Source organism: Spea bombifrons, chromosome 11 (genome assembly GCF_027358695.1).
Source record: "Spea bombifrons isolate aSpeBom1 chromosome 11, aSpeBom1.2.pri, whole genome shotgun sequence".
NCBI classification, from domain to species: domain Eukaryota; kingdom Metazoa; phylum Chordata; class Amphibia; order Anura; family Pelobatidae; genus Spea; species Spea bombifrons.
Genome location: NC_071097.1, coordinates 18,528,092 through 18,540,298, shown reverse-complemented (window position 1 = coordinate 18,540,298; position 12,207 = coordinate 18,528,092). Strand labels below are relative to the sequence as shown.

The window sequence follows — 12,207 nt, the reverse complement described above, 5'->3', positions numbered from 1 at the left end:
CAGCTATATCCAGCTGATCTGGAGGAGCAGATGGGGTAAACATTGCACACTGTCAGCCAATGGCGCACGGGGAAAGTCCAAGCCTTGCTTCAATGAATTTAAAGACACAAGCAAAACAACAGAATCACTAAAAATACACTAGAGTAGTTTACCAGATCATTGACTCACTGTGTTCTCTAGACTTGACAAGTTTCCCAGATAACAAATCTTTTGCACTTTACTCCATAATATTTAACATACAAACTATATATTTCTGAAGAGTTCACTTGTAATTTCCAAACTGAGCGGTTGCTCAGCTGCAATCCTCGAGAGACAGGGAGAAATTAATGTCTCAGAGCTATCCTAGAACTAGTTAGTTGGCTCAAGAGATAAGTATGTAGAGTGAGTAAACCACATACACCGATCAAGCTACCATTTAACACTGGCACTTGCCTGCACAATCATAAATCTTTGTATGTTTTTTATAAATATAAAGGGTTGTTCTCTACTATTTACTCGCTTGTCCCCACTGATCATGCCAGAGGGGGCAGCAATCCAGACATTTACACAAAAGTCGTGTTCTGAAACAAGGAAAAACAGTAATCTTTCACTGCAGCAGGAAGGAGTAGATCTAGTTCAAGCTTTTACTGGAGGCAGCCAGTGTCAGATAAAACAGACCTGCCCCCAGTGACACAGCTAAAGAAAATGCGAAGCTTGTAGCTATAGATTTGTTGGATGCCAATTATGAATGTCGTAGGCATGCAAGGGTTTATTCCCTCAGCTGTGCAAAAATAGATTTCCTCTCACGTTGTGAGCAATTACCAGATACACTGTACACACTTTTTACAACAATATTAAGCCAGCGATGCTGGGTGGGGGGGGGGGGCGGGGGAATTAGTACATAGCTGTAAGTGGCCCAGCGGTCTTGGGAGGCCTGCTCAAGGAGTCAGTGTCTCCCTCTATTTTGAAATAAAAAATGTAAAATAATTTGCTGCAAGAGTGACAGAGGGGCACCCAGTACACAGCCGACCGCAGGTGCGGTTAATAAGCATTAATTTTTGCTTTACTTTTCTGTTGCTGCTGCACCTGGCCAGCACCAGCTTAGACCGCACACCTTGTGTGTCACTCCCAGCACTACACACAGCAACGAGCACAGAATCAGGAGCAGGTTTGTGCTCAGCGTCCAGCACAATGACTAGAGCCAGCAAGGAAGCACACTTCAGCCATAAAAGTAAGGGGGTTTTGTTTGTTTTTTAACCATGTAATGGCCAGTGAGGGGTAAAAGCAACCACACTCTCTTGTACCAGTGCTGTATCTTGCTTCCACTCAAGTACCTCTACTCTATGGAAGAGCCTATCCTGGCGTGTGTGTGTGTTTGGGTGTCGGTGTGGCAGAGCCTGTCCTGGCGTGTGTGTGTGTGTTTGGGTGTCGGTGTGGCAGAGCCTGTCCTGGCGTGTGTGTTTGGGTGTCGGTGTGGCAGAGCATGTCCTGTCGTGTGTGTGTTTGGGTGTCAGTGTGGCAGAGCCTGTCCTGGCGTGTGTGTGTTTGGGTGTCGGTGTGGCAGAGCCTGTCCTAGCGTGTGTGTGTTTGGGTGTTGGTGTGACAGAGCCTGTCCTGGTGTGTGTGTGTTTGGGTGTCGGTGTGGCAGAGACTGTCCTGGTGTGTGTGTTTGGGTGTCTGTGTGGCAGAGACTGTCCTGATGTGTGTGTGTGTTTGGGTATTGGTGGGACAGAGCCTCTCCTGGTGTGTGTGTGTGTGTTTGGATGTCAGGGTGATAGAGCCTGTCCTGGTGCGTGTGTTTGGGTGTCGGTGGGGTAGAGCCTGTCCTGGTGTGCGTGTGTTTGGGTGTCGGTGGGGTAGAGGCTGTTCTGGTGTGTGTGTGTGTGTGTGTTTGGGTGTCGGTGGGGTAGAGCCTGTCCTGGTGTGTGTGTGTGTGTTTGGGTGTCGGTGTGGCAGAGCCTGTCCTGGTGTGTGTGTGTTTGGGTGTCGGTGTGGCAGAGCCTGTCCTGGTGTGTGTGTGTTTGGGTGTCGGTGTGGCAGAGCCTGTCCTGATGTGTGTGTGTGTGTGTGTGTGTGTGTGTGTTTGGGTGTCGGTGTGGCAGAGCCTGTCTCGGGGTGTGTGTTTGGGTGTCGGCGTGGCAGAGCCTGTCCTGGTGTGTGTGTGTTTGGGTGTCGGTGTGGCAGAGCCTGTCTCGGGGTGTGTGTTTAGGTGTCGGCCTGGCAGAGCCTGTCCTGGTGTGTGTGTGTTTGGGGGTCTGTGTGGCAGAGCCTGTCCTGTGATGTGTGTGTTTGGGTGTCGGTGTGGCAGAGCCTGTCCTGATGTGTGTGTTTGGATGTCGGTGTGACAGAGCCTGTCGTGATGTGTGTGTTTGGGTGTCGGTGTGGCAGAGCCTGTCCTGGCGTGTGTGTGTTTGGGTGTCGGTGTGACAGAGCCTGTCCTGGTGTGTGTGTGTTCGGGTGTCAGTGTGGCAGAGACTGTCCTGATGTGTGTGTGTTTGGGTATTGGTGGGACAGAGCCTGTCCAGGTGTGTGTGTGTGTGTGTGTGTTTGGGTGTCGGTGGGGTAGAGCCTGTCCTGGTGTGTGTTTGGGTGTCGGTGTGGCAGAGCCTGTCCTGGTGTGTGTGTTTGGGTGTCGGTGTGGCAGAGCCTGTCCTGTCGTGTGTGTTTGGGTGTCGGTGTGGCAGAGCCTGTCCTGGCGTGTGTTTGTGTGTTTGGGTGTCGGTGTGGCAGAGCCTGTCCTGGCGTGTGTGTGTGTTTGGGTGTTGGTGTGACAGAGCCTGTCCTGGTGTGTGTGTATGTGTTTGGGTGTCGGTGTGGCAGAGACTGTCCTGGTGTGTGTGTTTGGGTGTCGGTGTGGCAGAGACTGTCCTGGTGTGTGTGTTTGGGTGTCGGTGTGGCAGAGACTGTCCTGACGTGTGTGTGTGTTTGGGGATTGGTGGGACAGAGCCTGCCCTGGTGTGTGTGTTTGGGTGTCGGCGGGGTAGAGCCTGTCCTGGTGTGTGTGTGTGTTTGGGTGTCGGTGGGGTAGAGCCTGTCCTGGTGTGTGTGTGTGTTTGGGTGTCGGTGGGGTAGAGCCTGTCCTGGTGTGTGTGTGTTTGGGTGTCGGTGTGGCAGAGCCTGTCCTGGTGTGTGTGTGTCTGTGTTTGGGTGTCGGTGTGGCAGAGCCTGTCCTGGTGTGTGTGTGTGTGTGTTTGGGTGTCGGTGTGGCAGAGCCTGTCTCGGGGTGTGTGTTTGGGTGTCGGCGTGGCAGAGCCTGTCCTGGTGTGTGTGTGTTTGGGGGTCAGTGTGGCAGAGCCTGTCCTGCGATGTGTGTGTTTGGGTGTCGGTGTGGCAGAGCCTGCCCTGATGTGTGTGTTTGGGTGTCGGTGTGAGAGAGCCTGTCCTGATGTGTGTGTTTGGGTGTCGGTGTGACAGAGCCTGTCCTGATGTGTGTGTGTTTGCGTGTCAGTGGCACAGCCAGTCCTGATGTGTGTGTGTTTGGGTGTCGTTGTGACAGAGCCTGTCCCAATGTGTGTGTTTGGGTGTCGGAGTGGTAGAGCCTATCCTGGTGTGTGTTAGAAAAGTTGATCAGATAAACTTTTCCACTGCTTTTTTCATTGTCGCCAAATTAACCCTGTATAAATATGCATTATAAAACTAAAGGGTCATATTTTCTCTTAGTGAAAAATGAGAGTGGCCCACGCACACATACATTTCTGATGAGGTGGCCCACTGCCATGGGGGGTTCTTTGAGTATTTAATGTGCAAGTGATCCTAATTTCCCAATGGTTTTTTCCATCAGATAACGTACCTATTGCATAACTTGCAGTTATAAAATACATTAAAAAAGGGTATTACCGTATTTGCTAGATTATAAGACAAGGTTTTTTTCAGAGCAAATGCGTCTCGTCTTATAATCAAACCTCAAATAGAGGTCTGACTATGAGACTAATATCCAGATCCCCTGCAGCGCTGCTGAGGACCTAGCAAACAGCAACAAATTAACAGATATAGGAAAGGCTGAACTTGATGGACGCATGTCTTTTTTCAGCCTATGTAACTATGTAACTATGTAGATCCTCCTGTCTGGTAACCCCCCCATTTAACCCCCCCCACAAATTTACCGGTGCTTCTGACTCCCCGGTGTGCCATTCGCAAACCTTCCCCGACTGTCAGAGAGGAGGGTGTATGCACGATGGACGCAGACAACCCCCGCTGCTAACCGCACCTCCTTCCGGCTACAGCGGAAGTTGCCTAAACGAATCGCGTAGAACTCTACCTGCTGCCCAGACAACACACTGGGGAGTCAGAAGCACTGGTAAGTTTGGGGGGTTAAGTGGGGCCATAAGGCATTTCTGTAGGCAGAGTGCTCTATGATATGCGTCCTGAAATGCCTTATACCTCCCTATATGCCTTTTCACCCCCTAAATACCAGAGTAGCATATAGGGGTATAAGGCATTTCTGGAGGCAGGGTGGCACATAGGGGGTCAAAAGGCATATCATGGGGCACAGTGGCATACAGAGGGTTAAAAGGCATATCATGGGGCACAGTGGCACATAGGGGGTATAAGGCATTTCTGGGGCAGAGTGGCAAGCCTGGGGGCAGATGTGCATAACTGGGGGACAGGTTGGAAAATAAAAACAAAGAAAATATATTTTTCTCAAGTATAGCTTTTATTAAAAAAAAATCGTTTACATGAATTAACATTTACTAGTAAAACTTTTTTTACTATAGGGTCGTCTTATATTCAGGCTTTTTCTTTTTTTCCTAAATTAATATTCAGATTTTGGGGGGGTCGTCTTCTAATCGAGCAAATACGGTAATTTGAATTTCATACTTCACTAGAGGAAAATTCAGCATAGTGAAGCCTATCGTGGAGCTTCATGAAATGGGTTTGCCAAGCAGCAGCAAACAAGCCAAACATCATTATACGCAACGCCGAGTGTTGGCTGGCATGGTGTAAAGTACACCACCGCTGGTCTCTGGAGCAGTGGAAACATGTTCTTTGAAGTGATCAATCATGCTTCAATATTGGTAAGTCTGATGGTCGAATCGGACTTTGGCAGATGCCAAGAGAATGCTTTCTACTGTAAAGTTTGGTGAACAACAGATAATGGTCTGAGGCTGTTTTTTTCAGAGTTTGGCCTAGGCTCCTTATTTCCAGTGAAGGGTTAGTGTTAATGCTACAGTATACAAACATATCTGTATGCTTCCAACTTTGTGGCACCAGTTTGGGGAAGGCTATTTCCTCTTCAAGCATGACTGTGAATTGTGCATAAAGCAAGGCCATAAAGACATAATTTTGGTGTAGAGGAACTTGAGTGGCCTCCACAGAGCCATGACCTTAACCTCACTGAGTACCTTTGAGATTAATTGGGACAAATGTTTGCCAGACCTTCTTGTCCAAGATCAGTGCCGGACCTCAGAAAACGCTCTTTTGGCTGAACAATCGATTGTCCACATACGTTTGGCTAGCTAATGCCCTATCTGTGGATTATATGTATACTAGCAAAGCAAACCATCACCTCAACCTTATCCTTTAACTGCCTTTGCACCTTTAACCATTCCTGCAAAATATTTTAAAACACATCCATTTAGATTTGGGCATACAAGTCTCATTCGATTCCTCCAGTTAGTAAGCTAAGAGACACAGCTTCTTCAGCTGATCGCTGGCAGGGTACAAGGAGAAGGGGAAGATTTTTTAAAACTATTCTGAAAGTAAAGGTCAATTAACTGATGGTTTTATTGCTATGTGATGTTGTTTACAAGAAGAACCAAAGACATGAAATGAAAGTTATCAAAAACTAGATATATACATATATCACAGTGGAGAATGACAGCCAACGGCAGTGAGTGTATACTGTATATATCAAGGGACTCTCGGTCTCTTAATACAAGTCCCCAGGTAATGACTGAAAAGTTGAGTTTTCCTGTAACCTTGCTTTCATTCAATAAAATGCTGGAAAAAAAACTTTTCTTTTATTCTGATTATATATAGTTACCAACCATTACTTGTGCACAGAATGCTGTACCCTCACAACCGATATATTTTATTGATTACCCCAAGGCAGTGCAATATAGTCAAATAAAAAAAAAAAATACTTCAAATTTCTTTTTAATTTGACTCTAGTCCTAAAATAAGTTCTCAATTAAGTATTTCTTATACAAGGAAAGCAATAAACAAAATATTGTTTAAGCACATATTTACATGTAAGTTTCAATTTGCGAGATGTAGAATGTGCAAATTCATGAGACATGAAGCGATGGCAAGAAGGCACTCACATTAAAAAAAACAGACCCCCAACCAAGGCGGTTGCCAAGCCAGCATTGGAGAAGCCATCTATCTCAGATGTTTTTGACAGATGCCCCCTCCCCAATGTGTTTGCAAACGGGACATGATAAAGATTTAAAATGACCACTAACTCAGCTATCATATAGAAAATAATGAATTTGACAGCTGGAGTGTTTATTGTTAAAATGTATTTTAGCAACCAAAACTATACACGAGTTGTATGTAAAACAATTCTGACATGTAATCAGCATGTTATTCTGTTATATTAGATTACATTATGAGACCATGATTTGATCGCTTATATTTAGGGAGCACATTACATAAGGCAGGTCACACTCAATGTGAGAGACTAATACATATGTAAAAGAAGGCTTTGCCTGCACACACCGTAACACCGTAAACCCCTTTTGCGATGTTAAGAACTATTACCGGCGATACACGATACAAATGAGTCTTACTTCTGTCATACTTTGATCTGCGGTTACACTCGGGCAATTACACAACCAAGCTTTCAGGGTATTTTAATCAGATCCTTTAAAACGGGCCTTGTAAGCGCTGTATGGAAATACATTAGATACAGTCCTGCCATTACAGCGATAAGCGAGTAGTTTAACATTCAACGTGCCGCTTCTCAAAACAATAAAACTGCAGGAGGCCACCGGACACACACTACCGCTGCCCAAACAAACCGTCACCAGCGTAACATCCACTTACCGAGCCGTCTCCAGCTCTGTGGCCTCAGCCCCGGCTTACAGCGGCGCTGTGACGTCTAATCTGTGCGCGATCACCGCGCGGAGGCTACGGGGGTGGGGGTGGAACATTCCAGGCCGTTCTGGGTTACACAGCGAGAAGAATGTTTACTGATAGAACTGCTCGTGTACGCTGTCCACGTGAGCTTTGCTTGAGGCATCGTATGGAGCCTACTAGAAATTACCAGGACTGCACTAATGTAACGGTATAGTCGGTGTGAACTCCCCGACCAGACATAGAAACATTCGTCGTGGATAACGTCTTCCCCAGTGCTACCCCTATACAACTTTTACCTCACATAAGCTGACGCGCTTCAATGATTAACCCTTTAATAGCTTGTTGTGAAGATTCTATGTAGTGGTTTGCCAAATGCGTTAACCCAATACAGAAACCATGATTTAGCATTATTTTAATATAAGGGTAATTGAGTCACCTGCATTCAAGCAGATATATGAACCATAACATACTGTCAGCTAAAGCAGTGCAGAATAAAAAGGTGACTCAGAGATATAACTTTAGAACCCCGAGATTGGGGATTTGTTAATCAGTATAATTTTAAGAAGAGACCGCTAAGGTCCTGAAAGGTTATGTAACTTTGCACTTGTTGATGGCCCAATTAAGAGAGTCAACTTCAACTAAAGACACTTTGTTCTCCCTCCTGTGCCCCACATACTTTACCCCTTCGTATCCCGGACGCCGTCAGCCCCCCTACCACACCATTTCCCTGCTATTAACCCACAGGGGGTGGGGTATGGAGCAGGAACGATTGGGGCAAGAAGCCTCCCACGACCGGCACGGCTGCTGAACGCGCACCAGGCTATCTCGCGGTTCATCCCGGGGAAACTTTGAACTGTTGTCGCTCGGGGCCCCTTTGACCGATCACGTTGCTTTTTGGACCAGATGTTCCTGGACCCCAAGTGCCCCTCGGCACCCCCGAGATCGCCACTGCTCCTTCGGGATCACCCCCGAGAATGACAACCAAAGTATACAGACATTGAGGGGCTCGGTGGCCTAAGCGTGGCGCCGGACTGTCTGGGCAGGGCGGGAAGATGTGTCCTGATTTATGACCTTTTTATCACCTAACCTGTATATAAGGAAAGGAGGAATACACCACTGTTATTACTAATAAATATAAATGTGCATTAAGTGAATACAATATGTATTAGGTGAAGAAAAAAGGGGAGACCCCCCTATTATTCGAAAACAAATCTATTGAAATCAAGGGATAATTACCGATCCTATGATTGTAGGTGGAAATAGTGTGAAGAAAATAAATAATTAATATTCAATGTTTGGGTGCTTGTGAACAGAGCAGCTAGTCCTCGGAGAGATGTGGAATTCCTCTTGACAAGGGAAGACCTATGGTAACAAACAATTAACTAAAAGAAGACAGCACTCCAGCAATATGTAAATATAAAAATATATAATTTATTAAAAGAAAGAAAAACCGGTATTAAGCAAGAAAAATATTAAGAATACATTTAAAACAAAAAAAGGCATACAATAACAATCAAAAAATATAACCTGTATCTAAGCCTGTGTGTTGCCCAATAAAGTGTGTTATAAGTGTGGACTAATGCTTCAGGGGCTTACTGGATCACTCACTGTCCTTCTCAGGACAGTTACAGCACCAGATCCGGCTACGCTTCGGCGAGCTATGGTGCTTTTTCATCAAAGCATCCAAGCCAGATTTCTGGTTCCTTCCCCGCTAGTATAGTCTAGCGCTGGAAGTGGTTAACCCTTGTGGTTCCGGGAGGAAGCAACAAAGAATCGACGGGTGTACCCAGCCTGGGTACCCGAGGCCCGTCAAATCTGGTGGCAGAAGTGGGATGCTTCCTCAGTACAGGGACTGCTCCGTACCCCACCCCCTAATTGGAAGTCCGTGGGCAGACGGCCAGCAACAAGTCAAAGGCTACCCTGATTGCGGAGCTATGGAGGGAGACCGGAACAGCCTCGCCTCGTCGGAGGTCACTGAAACTTCAGAGCTCCAGCGAGAAATCCAGTGGCATATCGGCCTCCTGGGATCGGAACCACCACAGGCGCTCATCGCCCAGATAGTCAGAGAGGCCACCCGGCTTCGCTTCACAGAGCTCCAAAGAGAGAAAGACCGGAGCGGCCCCTTGACCCGAGCTAAACTACCCTATGACATCATTCCCGGTTTCAAGACGGCGTAGATGAGATAGATACCTGCATATCTTTGAACGACAATGCGATTTGCAGGGCGTGAAAGTGGCAGACTGGGTGACACTACTGGTGAGCCGGCTGTCAGGACGAGCCTTGGAGGCCTATGAGACCACCCCCGATGGAGACAGTACCAATTACTATCGGGTAAAAGAACGCTTACTAGCCCTGTATGGTATCACCCCCGAGGCCCACAGGCTGAAATTTCGGAGCCTCCAATGCGCAGATGGGCAGCCCTTCACCGAGTGGGTGCATCGCGTGACCTGGGCAGCCGAGCGGTGGATCCACGGGTGCCAAGCCTCCTCTGTCCCAGATGTCCTCCAGCTGATCATACTGGAGCAATTCTATGACTTGGCCCCTCCCGCAGTAAGAGACTGGGATACGTGACCGACGACCCAACACTGCAGACCAGGCAGCAGTTCTAGCTGTCCAGTATATCGACTCCTGGAGGTCTACCCCACTGGAGCACCGATCCAGGGCCTGCTATATACCACCACCTCTTCGGCCACCTCAGCCCCACTGCACCTCAACCCCCGGAACAACAGCGGACCACTACCTTCCGGGACAGTCGACCGGCACTTGGAGCCGGCACTCGCGAAGTAGTAGTAGGTGTCATGAAGAACCTACCCACCAAAGTTCCTACTGGGGAACGATCTGGGTCACCTATCTACCGCGTTTCACCCGGATGACACCGCCGAGCAGTGTGGAGCCATCACTCGCCAGCAGGCATGGAAGTCGGACATCGCACTTGAGGACGAGACCCGGATGCCTCCACATTCGGACTGGGAGCAGTTTTAAGCCAAGTGGGAACCGACGGCAGTGAGCACCCCGTAGCCTACATCAGCGGAAAGCTGCTACCCAGGGAAGTCGGGGATGCAGCTGAGGAAAAGGAGTGCTTAGCGCTGGTGTGGGCTCTAAAGAAACTCCAACCCTACTTGTACGGGCAATCCTTTACAGTGCTTACCGACCACAATCCCCTCATTTGGCTGAACCATGTCTCCGGGGACAATGGACGCAACGATGGAGCCTAGCCCTACAACCCTACAACTTCACGGTTCAGTATCGTCCAGGAAAACAGAACAGGAACACGGATGGGCTCTCACAGCAAACCAATCTCTTTCCCACCTAACTTCCCCGGACAGCCCCAGTCCGGCCCGTTGATGATCTAGCGGGGTCTGCCGGACTATGGGTCGGGGGTTGTGATTGTTATAGATATCCATCTGTGTGAATGTCTTATGTGCCTTTGTTTTCCCTTGTGTGCCGCCACTGTCCATGTTCCACATGCGCTGTCCACATACTGCAACTCTTCGTATCCCGGACGCCATCAGCCCCCCTACCGCACCATTTCCCTGCTATTAACCCACAGGGGGTGGGGTACTGAGCCCACTGTGTGGGCTTTTCAGCAAAAGCCTATCATGTCACGGTAACTCACCTGCAGCTCACTTGGCTGGCATTTTGCCAAGGCTATTTTCTCTATCTTTCTATTTCTCTTTCATGGCCTTCTTATCTTTGCCCATAGTTTTTCAATCTTTTTCTGTTTCCTTTTCAGAAAAGCGTGTGTGGAGAACTTGTGTGGGGCACAAGAAGAGACTTGATCAGTCCCCCATTATCTTTAAAGAAAGCCCTTAGAGGTCTTTGCATACTGAGATCTACTCTGTGCTTATAAGAAGTATTCTGTGTTTTTGCAGAATGAATATTTAACCTGCAGAAGGTTTATCCTCGTAAGTGCAATGCTGAATGAATCTAAGACTGATACCATCTTTGTCCACCCAAATGTTGGGCTACATTATATGTTTAGCACATGGTGAAGGGTGATGTGACGTCACTTCTCGTGACGCCGTGTTCCTGGGTAGAACAAGAGAAGAGACGATGTGAGGGAGCAACGGGAAGGCAGCCTTGCGGGACTGCGCAGGAAATCTGCAGATCAGGTAAGTGGGTGGGCGTGACAAACCACATATGTGGCGGGAGCAGGCAGGATTGACCACATATGTGGCGGGAGCAGGCGGGATTGGACACATGTTGCAGGAGTGGGCGGGAGTGGAATACACACAAAGCGGGCAGGATTGGACACAAAATCAGCGGGAGCGGGCAGGGGCTGGATTAAAAAAACAGTCCCACACAGGACTCTATTGTGGACTACTATTAAAATATTTTATTATTCACAATAATATATACTTAGAAAATCTGAATTGTCTTAAACTGATATGATAGATCCAGGCACAAATTACAATAACAAATATCATACTGTTTTCATGCTCTTAGTTCAAATACAATTCAATTGAAATGTCAGCATGCATAAACTCCTCTTGGCCTTTCTCTTTTAGCAAATAGCCCTGCTTATCTTGCAACCCACACACTTTGCTTTAATTTGAAATGACAATGAGAACACAGAAAATCAATAGAATGGTGACGTATTTGCTCTGTTACTTAATGATCAAAGCCGTCACTTCTATATGTGGGAACAAAGCATGACTACTGCCGTCACAGCTTTGAAACATAACTTATCAAAACTTTCTATAGACCATGCTTTTTGTATTTCAGTAGGTATAATTGTGTTTATGTCACCCTAGATTCACCAGATGGATGGCCATTTCATGTCTTCTTTATTTCTTTAATCTCGTGTGTTTTCTGTAAATTCATTTGGCCACCAGGGAGCTGAGTCAACACAGCAATACTCTACTTCAAAGAGATTTCTACTACGTCTAAACATTGAAACATTGAAGCCAGAATAGTTTTTATTTTGAGATCAGCCAGGTTCGTTGTGATCAGCTTGGCTGAAACTAAAATGTGAAATCTGAGTAATCACTCACAACAGCATGTTTGAACTCTGATTTACTGTTAGCATGTAGTTCTTGTTTATCTTACCTCATGTCCAGTTGCTTAGGTCTTTACACTTCAGATTATGAAAGACATTTTCAGTGTGAAATGAACAGGGAGATTGGACAGTTCCATATTTATAATTCCTTGGATATTGTGCAGTACTTAGTGATACTTGTTCAACTATTAATTTAAACACAATATAAT

At 47.0% G+C, this 12,207-nt stretch overlaps 1 protein-coding gene across 3 annotated transcripts in view; it reads right to left on the bottom strand.

The window, feature by feature from the left end:
- Positions 1-7,107, bottom strand: part of HERC4 (HECT and RLD domain containing E3 ubiquitin protein ligase 4) — a 37,387-nt gene extending 30,280 nt beyond the window's left edge. For 2 of the 3 annotated variants that reach the window (XM_053451050.1, XM_053451052.1), the window contains exon 1: positions 6,967-7,107. The gene's annotated coding sequence lies outside the window, so the exon portion shown is untranslated. The remainder of the gene's footprint in view (positions 1-6,966) is intronic. The other variant, XM_053451051.1, reaches the window with a different exon arrangement.
- Between the last annotated feature and the right edge of the window lie 5,100 nt (positions 7,108-12,207).